This window comes from Argiope bruennichi, chromosome 10 (assembly GCF_947563725.1).
Source record: "Argiope bruennichi chromosome 10, qqArgBrue1.1, whole genome shotgun sequence".
Lineage (NCBI taxonomy): Eukaryota > Metazoa > Arthropoda > Arachnida > Araneae > Araneidae > Argiope > Argiope bruennichi.
The window spans coordinates 54,377,455-54,395,516 of NC_079160.1; the positions used below are offsets into that span (position 1 = coordinate 54,377,455).

At 28.7% G+C, this 18,062-nt stretch overlaps 1 protein-coding gene across 4 annotated transcripts in view; it reads right to left on the reverse strand.

Moving 5' to 3' along the window:
- The window catches only part of LOC129988997 (5-aminolevulinate synthase, erythroid-specific, mitochondrial-like), a 37,495-nt gene extending 22,523 nt beyond the window's left edge, over positions 1 to 14,972 (reverse strand). Inside the window, exon 1 of one of the 4 annotated variants that reach the window (XM_056097300.1) lies at positions 14,883 to 14,972. The gene's annotated coding sequence lies outside the window, so the exon portion shown is untranslated. The other 3 variants (XM_056097297.1, XM_056097299.1, XM_056097298.1) reach the window with 3 other exon arrangements.
- Between the last annotated feature and the right edge of the window lie 3,090 nt (positions 14,973 to 18,062).

Genomic DNA, 18,062 nt, shown 5'->3' on the forward strand with positions numbered 1-18,062 from the left:
TTGGCAATGCTTAATGTTAAGTTAGAGCAAGGGCATCTTCAACTGAGGATCGCCGCTCCCAACTGGACAATGTCGAATAATATTCCGGTCCCGAAAACTTTATGTTTTAAATTCTTCAACATTTGTAAGTAAGCACAAAATCTTCTTAATCTTAATTTCATTAAAATTTCCTTAGAATTATCATTAACTAGCAAGTGAGTTTTTTTTTAAATTATTGATCATAACTAAAAGCGTCCAATTTTTTTTGACAGATATGACGTCATAATAGTGGCTTAGCTATATTGACAAGCGCCCTGGGTATAATATAATTTTTTTTCCTTTCCAGTCATCTTTAGCGATTTAGTAAGTGTTTATGATGCTCGAGGCATTTTTCTTCTTTTCATGATACTTCATTTTAAAAGTTGATATAACTTCGCTAATGTTTTGTCCCGATAATGCCCACTAAGCCCCATTCCGACGGCCCTTACGCGCCGTGAGACAGGCACATTTTCCTCTCTTTCCCCTCTCTTGTGGTTTTCCGGGCTTCTTTGACGTTTGTTCATTTACCGACAATTCGATCGACATCGACAGGAAGGGGTGGTCCTACTATGGATCAGATGGCAGATTTACGACCATATTCGTAAAGGCAATACACCACCGGAAAGGGGCTTTAGACTGACGTTTGGGTATCTATAGCCCTCTTAACCTTCCAGTTACTACTCCACAGATCAGAAAATGCACTTAATTCAATTTATCAGCATCCATAAACTTAAATATTTTCTAACCATGAAAATTTAAACTTCATTTCTGAATTACGCGGATATCTTGCTTACCCAAGCTTCTCAAGATTTAATTTCTGTCATTTTAATTGTCTGAAGCTGCTACATCACATTAATGTAGCAGCTTCTTTGCTCATCTAGATATCAGTGAGATCTGTTTCCATGTATATATAAATTTGAAATCCTTTTTCATTTTTTTATCTCCTGTTTTCTGTCTTTCTTTACTGATTGTCTCGCTCCTTGGTTATATATTTTACACAAAAAATTTTGAAAAGAAATCTCAGTTCTATTTAAGGAAAATATACATAAATATTTCTTTTGTTTTCTATGTTAAAGTTCAAATTATCTACTATTAAAAGTAGTTCACTTGTTTTTATCGCAAAGCAGTCTACAAAACTTCCGGCAAATGAGGAAAGATTTCATCAAACAAATTCCCGGATATTTAACTTCTTTCTACTGCAGTTTTAATGTGTTCCTTTTATCAAGAATAAAAAATAGATGAGCAATTCATGATATTAAATATATGATAGTTGTGAAAAACATCTTTTGAATTTATTCACTTTTATGACTTAAATACAAGAATTGTATTCAATAGCAAATAGTGCCTCGAATGTATTAAAGGACTTCTAACTATTAACCTGGTTTACTTTCTGGTTTTAAAAAGCATGTGTAGAGGTAATATTATAATCGTTAAAGAAACTCCACTTCGAAATTTGAACGAATCTCCGCATTTTAGATCTCCCTACGTTCAGAAAAGCTATTTTTGGAATTTTATTAATCTGTCACTCTTTCTGCTTCTCTGTCAACACGATAGCTCAAAAATGGAATAAGTCTTGACGGATGAAATTAGTTATGTAGTCTCCGTTTCAAAATTGAAAATTGCAGTCGCTTTTTGGCGATATCTGTTGGCGAGAAATCCACCTAAATCCATGAGGAGAAGATAAGCTAAATGCTGTGTTAACTTGAATGTTATTTGGGATAAGCTCTTTATAGCCTTATTGTTGGTTTGTATAAAATTTAGATTAAGTCACCAAAAGAAGTATATAACTTATACTTCTTCTGGAGATTTAATCCTGCGTATATAAATTATATACGCAGGATTAAATCTCCAGAAGTATACAACTGAGTACATAAATTATATACTCAGTTTTATCTCTATATTATAAATTGAACTGGAATATAGACAATGTGAGATATAGCAAAAAAAGCTGTTATCCCCATTATGTTATAAAATTAACCAAAATATGCTATAATGTCATTATTAGCTATTTTTCAATAATTATTTTTTCCTCAAGTGTATTGCCATCCACATTAAGCGAAAATATTATGAATATTATTATTTATTAAATTTATCAAATAGCGTTTACAACAACTACTCTGTTTTAAAAAAAAAATGTTAACTAATACGTTCATTTATATATAAGTTGCAACTCCATTTACACCAATAAAAGTTTTGAAGACACTTATTTATGCATGTATCATTCACGCGCAGTACATTATGCAATCAAGAATGTTTTGAATAATTATGAAACTTGTAGGGAAAAAAAGAGCATAGTAAAGAGTAAAGAATTGGGTGATGGAATCTATCTATACTATATGTATAATTAATTGAGGTTTATTTATATTTATATCTGCCAAATATATTTTTTTTAAACAAAATGCGATACATAACCTGAATACTTTATTCATATCGGATTATTCAAAAAGAAGGAACTGATTTAAAATCATTATTTTTAATGAACGACAATAAACAAAGACATGTACAAGACATCACTAAATACAGGAAAATTTAAAGTACTTTTTTTTTCGTTCAGACAATTCAGTCAAAAATGACAATGTTTTTTGTTTACAAGAAAAGACCGGTGATGCAGAAAAAATGGTTTTGTAAGCTGTGGTATGCAGAGCGTGAAACCCTTATTGCAATGAAGCGTGCAAAAATGATTTCATGCTCGTAGCGTACTATGACTCGTAAAAACGCTCGTAATACTACAGCTTGTAGAGAAGCCTTCATAATTTCGATTATTAATTCAAATTGCACAATCGATTATTTCCTCACATATTATAGAATCAGACGTATGTTATAGCCATTTCATGGCATACTCTCTAATTAAAGTCTTATCTCTCTCCTTTCACAGACAGATATAATGCCTAAGAAAAGATTGCAAATGCCTTTTGAGGCTTTAGCGAACAATAATTACGAAATATAGATCTTTGATGTGAGTCTAACAATTCCATTGAATCTAAAGCGCGAATATGCATTTTGAACACCTTTTTACCGAATGAATGAAACCATAATGTGGTTCAGGACTACAGACTACAGTTGTACACAAGATAACATACCGAATTTCATTGATTTAAGTCATTCTGTTTATGAGTTATTGCGTTTACATTCATGTCGCTCGGTAAATATCATAATCTAAATCTGTTAATAGACATTTAGCAGACGATTCCTTTTCAGACATTTTATAATTGCTGCCATTTTTATTTCTGTTAAAATATTATTAAAAAGTAAAAGCAAACGATTTTTTCTTTGATAAACATATTTTATTAATATCATTCCGTTTATTTTTTGTATAATAGTTGATGATCAATTGTAAAACTTTTGGAATCTGGCAATTGTTTGTAATATATGCTGTTAAATTGAAAGAATAAACAAGCCGATGGAATTCTAAAATGCTTGGAGTATTATTTTAGTTTTTAAGAATTTAAGATGCTCTGCAAGCTATAGTTTGAAGCTTAAGAAAACGGATAATTTTCTAGAAAGCATGCAAAACATGTGAAAGGGCAGACCATCAGACGATCACCCTTTAGACATATTGGGATCAAAATTTGATAATAAATTATATTTTAGATGTTAAATTTGTGTACCAAAATGTATCCACCTAATTCTTTCCATTTTGGAGTCATAAACATTACTTGCAATCGAACAGACAGACTTCCTCAGAATGGATTTTGGTGAACATTTCACATAAATCTACAAATCTAATAGTAAGTTCATGTACCAAATTTTAACCACCTATCTCAAAGCATTTTTGAGTTATCACATTCACAAACAAACTGAATGGCAGACAAGCAGACAAATATAATGCCAAAAAATGTTTTTCGAACTCGGAAAAATAAAATGTAGAGATTCGTCAAAATCTCGAGTTCGAATTTTTGGACTGTTAGAATATTTCGCATACGAGAAAATAAATTATGGAGCAGATCGAAATTGCTTTCGAAAGTAACCATGGAAAATTCACAACCAGAAAAGGCTTACTTTCGCAACCAATGTTATCGCGTTTTCTTAAAACCTTTGCTTGCTACTACTGATGATCTGCAAAGATCGAAATGTTACAGCAGCTAATTCAATGACTAGGAAGTATCCAGAATTCTATTTCTCTTATGGCAAGACATAGCTTTCCTATTCGATGTTTGTCATATATGGAATATAAATGATCTTAAATGCATTAAACAAACTGAATTTTCCTATTTCGTGATACACTGTGCGTGTGTCTTTACCAAATGTTTAAATTTGTTACTTCTTTTTGAATAATCTTGTAGTGTTTAAATTGTTTTTAATAGAAATTTGAAGAGAGAAATAAGTTATATGGTACGTTTACAATAAATGTAGATAATGTTAATTCATGTACTTGTGACTCGCACCAAAAGCACCACACCAGTTTTATAACTGAATCCATCAAATGTTTAAAGGAAAATTAAGATGTGATGTCAAGGAAAAACACGAAACAACATATATCATGTGTGGGATGTCACGCAAATTGGACGGGTTTTAAATTCCCGTGTAAGTCATATTTTCTTTGCTTTCCGAGAATAGTTTATCTCTCTGCAGCCATCACCAGCACTTTGAATTGTCTACGATTTCTACTGTAGTTATTCATATTTGTACTTTTCTGTAAACAATTACTATCAAATTCTGACACAGTTTTCTTCAGAGATAAAGTAAGTATGATGAATCAAATTCTGTGTACTTAAGAATGGCTGAATCACTTCAAACAATGAAGAAACGTAAAACGCTTGATAACCACAAATTTCTTATCACAAAATAGTCTAAACTTATCTTTTATCTGAAATAGAAAAAAGAAAGAGAAATAATTATATCTTCATCTTATTTCATCGTACAGTGTGTATTTAAATAAATTTTGTTTCATTAAAATAATAGATATGGATGTAATTGATGTAATGATATACAATTACCTCTTTTATACATCTTAGTGTATTTGTAAAACAATATATTATTATATATTTAAATGTATCTCGTTTCCTTTTAAAACTGAATTCTATTTGAACATTATTTTATTTTCTCACGCATTATTTCTTTTTCTGATTATCTTCGGATTTTTTTAACGTTTTAAAACTATTGTTTAAGTCACTTCACATAAATTATAGCTACTCCGCCTAATTATGTTATACATGTCTCATTATTAAAATTCTAACATCAGTTGAAATATTCTTCTTTCGACTTTCTTGTGTACCTACACAGGGTATTGCATTTATGTTCAGCTCTGCAGAAATTTAATGAATAGAATCAAGTACAGCGATCCCTTAATAATCTGGCAGATATCAGATCAGGAAACAGCCGGGTTAATCAAAGTTCTGGTTTATTAGAATTATTAAAAAGAGTATTTGAACAGTTGTGGTGAAAGCTTATAATCCAGTTAACAACTACGCTGCACGAGCAATTACTTTTGTATCATGGTCATGTTACTGGACTGCGAACCACAAGGTCCCAGGTTCTATCCTCGTTCATCACAATTCGCCACACAGTAAAGTCTATGCTTATTGCACGAAATATCACAAAATTATAGTACATATAAACCAGCGGGAATAATCCCCAATAAATTCACGCATACTCTCTAATAAACTTGTGATGCCAGAAAACGCCCTACATAACATTGCCGCACAGTTACGAAATGTTTTCTTTTGGTGTAAATTTAGCATTTTTACTGAATCTATCGTGAAAACCTTGGCTAGTTCTTTGGTGATTATTCCCTAGTACTCTGTTAATAGAAACCAAAAATCGAATTTGTGCTTTAGACATATTTTTCTCAACTGATTGAAACAAAAATTTGACACATTGACATTTGTAGTCACAAAATCCTGTATTAAATTTGATATATTTAAGTCATTCGTTTTTTAATTATCGCGTTTGCATGTTTTTAAACATACAGACCGACAAACAATCAACCCGTTGTTGGATTTAGCTCAAAATTTCCCAGATGTCAATGCTTCGAATGTGTATCGAATTTTATATATCTAGTTCTTTTCGTTCTGCAGTTATCGTCTTAACCTATACTTGAACAGCAGGACATACGAACATCCTTTGAACGGATTTTTCTCAAAATTTTATAAAAATCTGAAAGTTTGGTATAAAAACTGTATAACAAATTTCATTCATCTAAGTCAAAGGTTTTTGAGTTATCTTTGTCACAGACAGACAGACATTTTCCAGAAATGTGTTTTTCTGACTTGGGGATGTCTGAAACGTAAATTCGTCAAAATCTCGATTTCAATTTTTTTTTTTTTTTTTTTTTTTTTTTTTTTTTTACGATTACTATACTTACCCTATGCTACGTATATGAGAAAGTCAAAATATTACGAAATCTGCACTACAGCCTATTGTTTACGTAGCCCTCAAAGTCACTTCTTTTTATCACAAGATAATGCTCAATATTCCGTTTGTCGGGAAATGTCGTGAGGATATCGTAACAATAATGTCGGACATTTTACGCTAATAAGTTTTGTAACATAGAAACTTTTCATATATATTTATTGTTGTTTATTATGGCACTTGCCATGGACAAGCTCGCTGGCGAAGTCAGCGATTTTAAGCCAAGGGAACGTCTCTTGTTTTAATAGCGCTAACTGGGGCCAAGCGTACGTCTTAGCTACTCACACATCTCTTTCGCTTGCACAACCCCTTTTTACAGGGGGGCACATTCACACATCTCACAGATAGAACGGAGGAAGAACAACCATGCCCGTACCGGGACTCGAACCCAGGACGCCCAGAACACGGGGAAGACGCGCTACCCCTATGCCAGGACGCCGCCATATATATTTATACACACACATAAATTTTTGGATTACAAGAATCTTTTCAATCCAGTCTTATTTCCTCCCTACTTTTTTAATGTCTTATATGATGTATTATGTGACGCAAAGATGAGATTAATATAAGGAAACATTCTAATTCTAAAAAAGAGCGAAACACTGTGATTTTTTTTAAAACGATTCAACGATTCCACTCTTTAAAAAACTCGCTTATAAACCTGAAATTTTAGCTGTAATCTCCTAATCATTAACATTCTACCAGCTTACTTTTCGAATTTTCAGATCTTTGACTAGCTTCAAAGAATATATTAACTGTATTATTATTATATTAACTGAACTCTAACTGCAATCATTAGCTAATAAGTTTTTTTCAAACTGAAAAATTAATGAAGCCTTTGTTTTAAAATATTATTTGTTCGAAATTAATTTTACAAAATGAAAAAAAATAAGAAAGCAATCTTATGCATCTATCCACGCTCTTGTATTTATCATTTACATCAAAAAACAATAAAAGTTTTGAAATTTTATTCAATAACGATTATTTTCATGCATGATTGGTATAAATAAATTGTGATTTCCAGAATTTTCTTTTTTGCGAATACCCTATGAAACGATCTCGATAAACAAAGTTATTTTTACGAACAATAAAGTTCTTAGATATCAACTAACTCTAATCACTTATCGTTTCGAAAATATACCATTTCTTTTATATAAATCTTAAAAACTTCTGTCATTTTCAAGGACAAGCTTTATTAATGTTTATAAAGACAGCGATTGAGTGTTCGTTTTTCTCCCTCGGTATTATATAAAGATGTTATATAAGTTCAGGAAGTTCTTTTTCTAAGATGTGACCAGAATAAAAATACAGAGAAATTACAAAAAAAAAGCACTAGAAATTAGATAATCAGTAAATGCTAAACACTTTAAATATTAGCATAAAGAGAAGTATTTCTACAAAGATAAAAAAAAAAAAAAGAATACAAAACGTGATTATCCTTTTCAGCATAACACATTTCAAGCTTTGTTTTTATAGGTGCCAAAATATATGATAAGAAACCATTCAAATTTCCTTTTTTTGTTTTATTTATCCAATACGAAGTATAATATACATAAAAAATATCACAATAATAATAAAAAAAATTCGACTTCAAAATTTTTAAAAATCTCCAACAATCTCGGACTTTTCTGAATCCAATAAAGCCATTTTTAAAATCAAGTCTGCCAATTTGTTCTTCAGTATGTGAACGAGGAACTCAAAGTTAAATAAATGAAATTTAGTGCAGAGTTTAACACTTAAATTGTAAATCTGTATCAAAGTTTGTATCTCTTTTTTTTTTCAATGGAATAAATTCAAAATATTTACTTGCTTTTCATGCTTATATTAGAATTCTAAACATAAAACAAGTCATTTCGTAAAGGTATGCAAAAAAAAAAAAAAAAAAAAAGAGAGAGAGAGAGAGAGAGAGTAAATAACCCACCCACCTCCACACATACACAGTTTAACAACAAAATTACATAAAGAAAGTGAAATTAAGTTTTTAAAAATTTTATAAATGGTAAAAAAAATGTTTTCAGTTATTTCCTGAATTTAAATACATATAAAGCTGCTATTATTCTTACTGTTAGGCTGAAGTATTTCAACAATTTTAATTTTGTTTTTAATATTTTATTAATTTATTAAAATAATTATGAAAAAATATCGATAAAAAAATGTCATTATATTGTCTAACGATTTCAAAATATTAATTACTGTGTGTTGAACAATTTTTTCTAAAAAAAAAAGTGTATTTAAATCAAGCATATTTTGTATCTTATATTTATACAAATATTATTATTATTTGTATTTTGCCCAATTTCACCTACTGTGTGAGTAAAAATAAAACAATTTTTTGGAACCTAAGAATTATTGATTTAAAGAACAAGGCAAAAATATTCAATAGGCGATTTTTTTTTAATGCTGGTAATTTTCTTATAAGGTGAAAGAAAAGTACTGCAATGAATAAAATCTGCAGGAAAATATTTTCAAAGGTAAAATGTCATGCTTAACAGTTCGCGTTGTAATAGAAATAGCTGTCTAATCATGTTTACCGAAAGTACGATAGCGGAAAAACGTAGAACAGCTTGCTTTGCCTCAGGCAAAACATGTGTGAAGAAACTCTTTCATTTCAGATCTTTCCACTTTTTTCCTAAGGCTTGCAAAAGAATTTTCTGTAGAAACATAATCATTCCTAAGTCCATCTTGTTTTAGTATTACCAGCAGATAATTATAGGATTTTAAAGTGATCAAAGAAATTTCTTTCTTTATTTACTGTCGTCCTTTAACTATTTTTTTTTTTTTACTTTTTATAACCGAAGAGGAGTTTCTATTCCCCAGCTGGCAACATTTCAGTTAAAAATAAGCCATTTTCTAAGCATACTAAAAAATCGTTTGGAATTCTTTATTATTTGTTAAAAATATTCTTTCATCAATTTCGGGTTTGTTTTGTCTGTAAATAAACTGGTTTATTTTATTATCTATAATAAAAATTAAATGTTCTTGTGCATCCTCAGGTTTTATTTTTGTCCACCAACCCTATGATTTGACAAACATAGCAAAACGACATAAAAATTTTATACAGAGAAAAAAATCGTTTTACTTTATTAAAAATTTGTATTCAACTTTGGCATTCTTAATTCAATGAACCGGAAGTAAAATGCATCTGGCGCAAAAAATCATATTTCGAACAGTTTTGTGGTTTTAAACTGTTCTGATTCAGTTGGTTATATTTGAATCTATGATTAAACACCATTTATAGTTGACCATAACAGTGCATATTAATACATAGAGAACAAGAAAAGAATGAAGTGCAAATTTAATATATTCCGATGGAATTCTAAATTCCATTAATGTTGCAATATCTGCAGAATTAACATGAAATTTTTGAGTGTTACGAATGCAAACGACACAATCACAGTAACTTTAATTAACACACAGCAATAAAAAAAAACATATGCTACCTGTAATTATGTTTTAAATTTCAAATCCAAAAGATAGTTCAACAATTCTGAATTTTAAAATATTACCATATGTAAATATAAAATTTAAATCAACCAATCGCAAATAACTTGCATGTAAAGTTTACTTACTTAAAAAAATATTTTCACTTCTTTTATGTATATGAATTAAATTTATTTTAAAAAGCTTTAACATAATCACGAATTATTTAATCAAAATCAATTTTAAAAATAAACATTTCCCAATTTTTACTATTTTTAATTATTTTTTATATAAAATTTCTTTAAATGTGATTAAATCTATAGAAAAAAAGATTTACTTATCCGTGATTCAACCAATGCTATATTTGCTCTTACAATATATTTCCGGTATCATGAAATTTCTTAAAGAACGTTTACGAATTGCTGACGTTATTGGTTTAACCCTGAAAGTCAAGCAGTGTCAGGGACAATATCCTATTGTAAGATTACTTGGTTATCACATCTGTCACTGCAATATCGTCACATCTTTCCTCACCAATGTTCAACGGTTAATAGATTTTTATCTTCTCTACAAATGAAAGATATCCTGATTGAAAAAGCAGTTTTTTTTTTTTTTCCTTCTTTTTTCACTGCTTGTATCAATTATAGAAACACTGAAGCATCGTTCTGCCAAGAACTTTAAAAAATAAAAAAATTAAAATGAAATCAGCAATTTACGTTATAAGTGGTATTACATTATGACAGGACAAAAAAAATGTATATTCTGAAGCAGTAATATAATAATCATTTTATAATATTCAATAATCATTTTATAATCACATTTCCTGAAAATTTGCTTCCGTCAATTATTTTATCTGTTATTTAATCTGATGTTTGAAAATTTATCATAAACTGATAATAAAAATTTTTTATCTTGAGGTTTGATAGTTGGAATTTTTCCGGATGAATAATTGAAATAAAGTAAAGTATCGTTTATATGTCCTTTAATGGAATGGTGCATTTCGATGTATAATCAAACTGTTGATAAACAATTTTAATAATTGCAAATTTAATGCTACTATTGAAAATTATTTTTAAAGTAATAATTTGAAAGTTTGTAGATAACGCCAGTATATATCAATATAGTATTGAAAACAATGATTAAATTTTAAAATTAAACATTTATCATTAAAGTGAGGAAAGTCATGCATTTATTACATGCAGCTATTACTAATTATAGATAAGAATTTGATTAAAAAACTGTAATCGTCGTATAATGGTATAAACTGTACGATTGCCTTTAAGCTTTAGATAAAGCATTATGAATCCATTTTACATCAAATATGTTTTCATTAATATTTTGAACAGACAAAATAAGTTCGAACTTCATCGATGGAATCTATTGCATATTTAAAGGAAGAAGTAACAATTTCTTCATCATCACTTAAATTAGTACGAAATAAGTCTAGATATACTCTTCGAAATTGGAAAATCAAAAATCTGCGTTCTGAAACTTAAGTATTTTATCATAATACTAATAAGGTTCATGAATGAATTGGAATTGTAAAAAAGATTGGATTGCGGTGCTAGAAAGGCAGCAATTGGTAACTGTTTGCTCCTCGTCGTCAACGAGAGCTTGAGAGTTTCCTAATCTAAGTCTTCACCATTTCGAAATGGTTATGGTAAACTAGGTATTCATGAATATGATAATTTAAAATCCATCTTGAAGTTAATATATTGTAAACCGTCGAAATATCCAAGCAGCTGTTTAAGTCGGCAGGATGACGACATTAGGCAAAATAGCCGACAAGTGAATCAGTAAAAAGTCGTATTCTGCCGACAATATTTGATCGTGGGATTATTAGAAATCAATGTGAATGATACGTCAAATCCGCAGATTTTTAGACTCCGATTCAAACGCCTTAAATTTATTCAGCTTGTAATTTGCATTGTTCATTCACTTTATAATTCGCATTACTTCTGGCAATACAACTGATAAAGTGACAGGGGAATAAGATATCACTATTAAGATGATAACTTTTGGTCGGCCGACTGAGTACTTAATGTGATGGATGTCGACGACATTGTCTGGAGGATTTTAAAAACCTGATTCAAATGCAGTGCATTCAGCTTCTAATTTGCACTTCTTTTGGAAAAATAACCGACAAGATGGCGATAAATAAGATATCAATTTTTTTGCCAAATGTTTTCTATCTTTCGGCTAAGATATCATCATGATTAATGAAAAATTAAGTTTTTATTTTCATTCACTATTTTGATTCCCTATTGGTGGAATTAATCGGAAAATGAGATGAAAATTAGAAAAATTATTAGTCTTATAAAACATACATTCAAATGATGGCAAGTTTTTATTTTTATCCACTATTTTGATACCCTATTGGTGGAATTAATAGGAAAATGAGATGAAAATTAGAAAAATTATAAAACATACATTCAAATGATGGCAAGTTTTTATTTTTATCCACTATTTTGATTCCCTATTAGTGGAATTAATAGGAAAATGAGATGAAAATTAGAAAAATTATTAGTCTTATAAAACATACATTCAAATGATGGCAATTTTTTGATGGGCAGTAAGAGAAACTGAGAATAATTTTTTTACTAATGCCTTAACAAATATTTAACAATGAGAAAAATTAGAGTCAGTATCTGAATAAAAAAGAAACTTAAGAGGGCGTAGAATTTTACTGAGCTAATAAATACTTAATTGATTTTTCTTAAATATAAAAATAACAATTATGAATTATTTTGAAACTAAATAAAAAAAATTGTGCTTGTTCCCCTATCGGATTTGTCTTGTTCTTAGAGCAGTTTCAGAGGTGCTTTGCCATAAATAAATTGCTTACTATAAAAGGTGCTTTACTATATTTAAGACAAAATTTAATTTATCGGTTTCTCTTTCACCAAGCTACTGATATTACTAATCTAAAAGTGAAGTGGCTAAAATGAGGGCAACCTCTCACCGAAGCCAAGATTATGTAAGCAAGCTTCCGCAACTAAATTGTTAATGAATTGTTAATATCTTGCTTAATTGTTAATAGCTATAAATTATAAAGTTTCGCGTTAAAGATGAAAGAGTTAAAGATATCTCGAAGCCAATCTTAGAGAGTTGGAAGTAATTGCATCTTTAAAGATGCATTATTTTGCATCTTTAAAGCTACGAAATTGACGAATAAAACTGAGTCGCGTCATAAAGAAATAAAATGACCCTTCATCAATCAAAAATATTTTAATTAATAAAAATTGAAGAATTTCATCAGTTGTCATGTAACCCTCTCTAAAAAAAATCTTCCCTAAACTTCACTGTATTTGTGAGCAGAATTTGCAATAAATAAATACAATTCATTCAGTAGTTTGGATTTTTACAGCGTACAAAATATTGCATTGCCATCGATAACACACAATTACACCAAATTTTTGAGCTCTTATGTTTCAGTATACGAGTTATAAATCGATTATAAAATTCTGTCTATACAAACCAGAAAGAAGCCAGGTAAAATAAAATTAATTGAAAAAATTAAATAATTTTTTTTAGTATATTTAGTAGCAGATTTTTTTAATTTATTTTAAGATCTATTTGTTTGTCTTAAAATCTAAATCTTTTTTAAACTCACTATCAGAGGACACCACTAAAAAACAAAAAACATTTAATTTATTTTTTGATTATCTTATTGTTAAGTTCAGAAAAATATCGTATAGTTTTATAGAGAATGTACAAAAATATACGGAATTTAAAAGCTATAGCTCATTAGAATGTGAGGGAAAATCAAATTATAAAAGTCCATTTTAACATAGAGACAAGTTAAGTTTACTAAAAATGTTTAATAAAACAATTGAATGATCAAATTCCTATTTAAATAGTTTCTTATGATTTTCCTAACCTTAAGGGAAGTTAGTGGGTTTTTCTCCCTTGACATTTTTCAGTGCAAGTCCACTTCCCTCAGTTTTCAGATTTTCCTTGACCCTGCTTGCGGAAACCTGCTTGAGTGAAAGCGGACGTACAACTTTTTTCATTCAAAATGTGACATACTCTAATCAACTTCATTATCTTTATGTAAGTCAAACATTCCAGTTTGTAATTACTTGGAATTTACAACATAGAATATATTTTTGTGCAACTAACTCTTTAACTTGCGCTAATAATTTGATGTAATAATCTATTACTATTATATTTTTAAAAAATTTCGCCTTTCAATACATTCTTTAAGGTTGATGCAACGGCATTTTTATTATATGTTTTTCGTGCTAATTCGTTGCTTCAAAAGGAATAAAAATAAATGATAGAAATCACATCTTTGAATCATTTTTAGTGAATGCATTAAAAGCATCTTATCGGAATTATTTATACTTTTTCAAATTATTAAACTAAATTTTTGGTTTTTATTAATTCTGTTTAAACATTATAGATAATACAAAATAAACAAATACATTCGTAATATATAGATAATTAATCATAAGCAATACATTCAGGTTATAACTAAAAACTTTTAAAAAAATCTAATTGTAAGAAAGGAATAAATCATTGAATAATGTGAATGATTTTACTAAAACAAAAAACTGAAAAGTTATAAAAAATTTAATTTCCTCCTATACAGTCTTTTACCATTAAAAATATATCTGTTAGGATTTCAGCTTTAAATATTGTTAAAATATTGTTAAAAAAAACTCTTCAAATAGGTAAAATTTTAGTAAATAATCGTAAAATGAATTTATTTCTGATTAACTGAAATATTTTTTTTAAAAAAAGGGCATTTTATTAAAAAAATAAAAATAGTTGAAAAATTACAATACAGAATTCAAAGTTATAATTTTTAACAAGTTCCATTTGCAAAAGATTTCTTTTTTTTCTTTTTTGTCAACTAAATAAAAACTCCTAAATAGCAGACGATTCTTACACTATGCAAACAAACAATTAAGCAGAACAAACTGAACCTTACCGCAGTTTTATGCCGAAATCAATTTGAAAAATTCTGTCGCTTGCTTTCCGAACTGTTCCGATTCAGGAGGCGGAAATCCGCGCGAAACGAGGCAAGGAAAAATAGATTTTGAGGTGAAGGAAAGTCCAACTTAACTTTACGGAGGAAAAAGAGATACCTTTCTGGAATCGAATAGTAGTTCGCTTTCTGACCCTATTGAGCACGTGACCGTAGGCGATTTGTGACGCAAGCTTAAGTGGACTGCTTTTTAAAGTAGCACAAGTTGTATTCTCAGTTTGATAGCACTTGTCTCTCCGGCGTTAGAAAGATTACGGACAATATTAATTGCTATGGAAAGAGTAATTTTATCTGAAATTGTTAAGATACGCTCGAATGATTGTGAGTATGTCTATGGAAGAAGGTAACTTGATGCAATATTTCTTTTCCTGTTTTGCCTTTGGCAAAAAAGTGCATTAGGGGTTCTAGTTTGTTCTATTAAATGAAATTATTGTTTAAGTGAATACGTGGAAAGATAGCAAGAAATTATTTTACACGTTTTATCTCGCCTTACGTGAAAACATTCTTTTTCAGATATGCGATCATTAGAGTCCATTATGGAAAGAAGGTGATAATATATCTTTTTAATTTACGATCTCCAACACACAATTGGTTCCATTTTTGATTAAAATATAAAATTAAATAAAATTCTTTATGCGTAGATTTTGATAAATTTAAATGATAAATTTAAATTGACAAATAAAAAAATATTGGTCAACAGTCATAAATTATTAAATTCAAACTGATTTAGATCAGTAAATCCACTAAATATGAAACTATAAACAAATTGAATGTTATGTTTCAATGATTAAATTTAATTAGTAATTTATTAAATAGTAAAATTAAATTTAATTAAATTGAAACAAGAATTTTAAAAGTGGGCAGGAGGAGCTGTCAAATCGTCGGAAACAATAGACTTTTTGAAGGAGATATATGTTTGTTTTTTTGAGGAATTTAAATGTTTAAAAATATTGCAAAATCTGTCAATATTAACAAAATTGTGCCATAAAAATAAACTTACTTCATATTTATAGTAATATGATGTCAACATCTGATTAAAAATGTATTGTGTGTACTAGAAAAATTTTGGAAATTGCTCTCTGTTTTTAATAAAAAATTTTCTTACGTGCTAGGAATATAATTCATATTTACTTGACTAAAAAGTGAAATAATCTTTTGAAATTCCGATTCCTAAAGATCTAAAAAAAAAAAATCGGTCATAATGTTTAAAATGTATTGTTCGGTTCCAAAAATAAAAATATGAGAATAAAATAAAATAAACATCACGGAATGTTTATTTTATTTTACGAGTTAGTTCACGAATTTTCAAAATAGATTCTGCAATAACTATATATTAGCTATACAGGAAAAGAATCTAAATAATTTTTATTTATAAAAAAGAAATATGAAACTGATAAATAAACAAACAGATATATATCGATCCAACTTGAGTTTAAGTTATTTTATCTCGTATAGAGCATCTCTTATCTACTTCAAACAACTGCTATGCATGAATGCCACAAATAAATAAAGGGAACAAACAATGAGACATTGCTCTTGACTGGTTTTTGAAAGAGTCACTGTACTTTTGCAATATTTTCTCAAAGAATAGATATAAACAATGGCAGTTTGTACATAATGGACAGGAAGATAAGAGCTGTAATTTCTGAAATATATTGGCAAGAAAGAATTTTCGTATTTATTTACAAGAAAAATAATAATGGACAATAATTATACTATAATTAAATAATAAACATAATTGAGCATTATTATTATTTTTAAATTCTGTTCAAAAAATCAATTGAACCAAAAGAATTTTTTCTCCCGACATTCTCATATATTTACACAATATGGGACATTTTGTGTTTAACTTCGTAGTATGGTAAAAAGAATCGAGTGCACAGTTTGCATCTCAATCCGGTTAACGTTTGATTTGAAACTTTGGTACAAATATACAACTTTGAATTATAGTATTCCTATATGAAAGAACAGATAGATGGACAGACAATCAGCACTTACCAAAATTTAACACAAATTTTCATTTCTAGTGATAAAATCCTATTCCAAATATCAATAATCTAATCTGTTTCATTTTGATTTATTAAACTCACATGCTCTCGGTCAAACAGATAAATTGAATTCTTGATGGCGATATTGCACAAAATGGTAGAAATCTTTTTCACACCAAATTTCATCCAACTGGCTTGTTATATTTTTGAGATATCGTATTTATAAACTGACAAACACAAATACAATAAATATCTTATTTGTTTGTTTTATACTGGGGAAGTGGGGGGGGGGATATTCTTCAAAACCTAAAGGTCGGATATTTCGGAGAATACCTTTATTTCCATTTCTTTATTCGTATTTAATATACGAGAGAATGAATATGACGATCTTGAAATCGTTACAATTGTATTTAACATTTTATAGCGCTTTAAAACAATAAAAAAACAGCATGTAAGTTCTTATGTAGTCAAATGGTCAGGGACTGAATTATTAAGCAGACAAAATAGGCAATTGACTATAACCACGAAATCTCAAGATTTTTGTTTCGTAGTTTCAAAAGTTATTTAATTTTGTTATCATTTAATTATAAAAGCCTGTAATTGGACTTGTTCAAATTAAAATCAAATAATGTTTATTTTTGGAGCATTATTCTGTTAATATTCGTAGCTAATTACTAATTTCTATTTGCATTCTTGCAAATTTCACATTATGTTATTTTATAATTCTAAAAAAAAAAAAAAAATTCCACGCTTTATAATTTTAAAAATGTTCGAAAATCCTATTTAGATTACGCTAAGAAAAATTTTCTCCTTTCTTCTTAAACATTTTGTTTAAAATTACTTTTATATTTATTTTCTCATATACGCATTATAGAGAAAATATTATAATCGTCAAAAAATTCGAACTCGAAATTTTAATGAATCTTTACTTTTTAGATATCCCTGAGCTCCAAAAACCAGTTTTTAGAAAATGTCCATCTGTTTGTTCTTTATAAAGATAATTCGTAAACTCTTAGAGCTAGACAAAGGAAATCTGATATACGGGGTATATACACTTAAAGTCGTAGATTTCTATCAAAGTTTGAGTAAAATCCATTCCGAGATAGTCTGTCTGTCTGTCTAAGTTAATAACATGATAACTACAAAACAAATGGAGCTATATACATAAAATTCGGTACACAGACTTAATATCAATATTGTAGATAGCTGTCAAATTTTTAATCAAATCCAATTTGGGGTTGACCTTCTTTCGTTTTGTATTTTCAGAAACATTTAGATGCGAAACTCAAAAA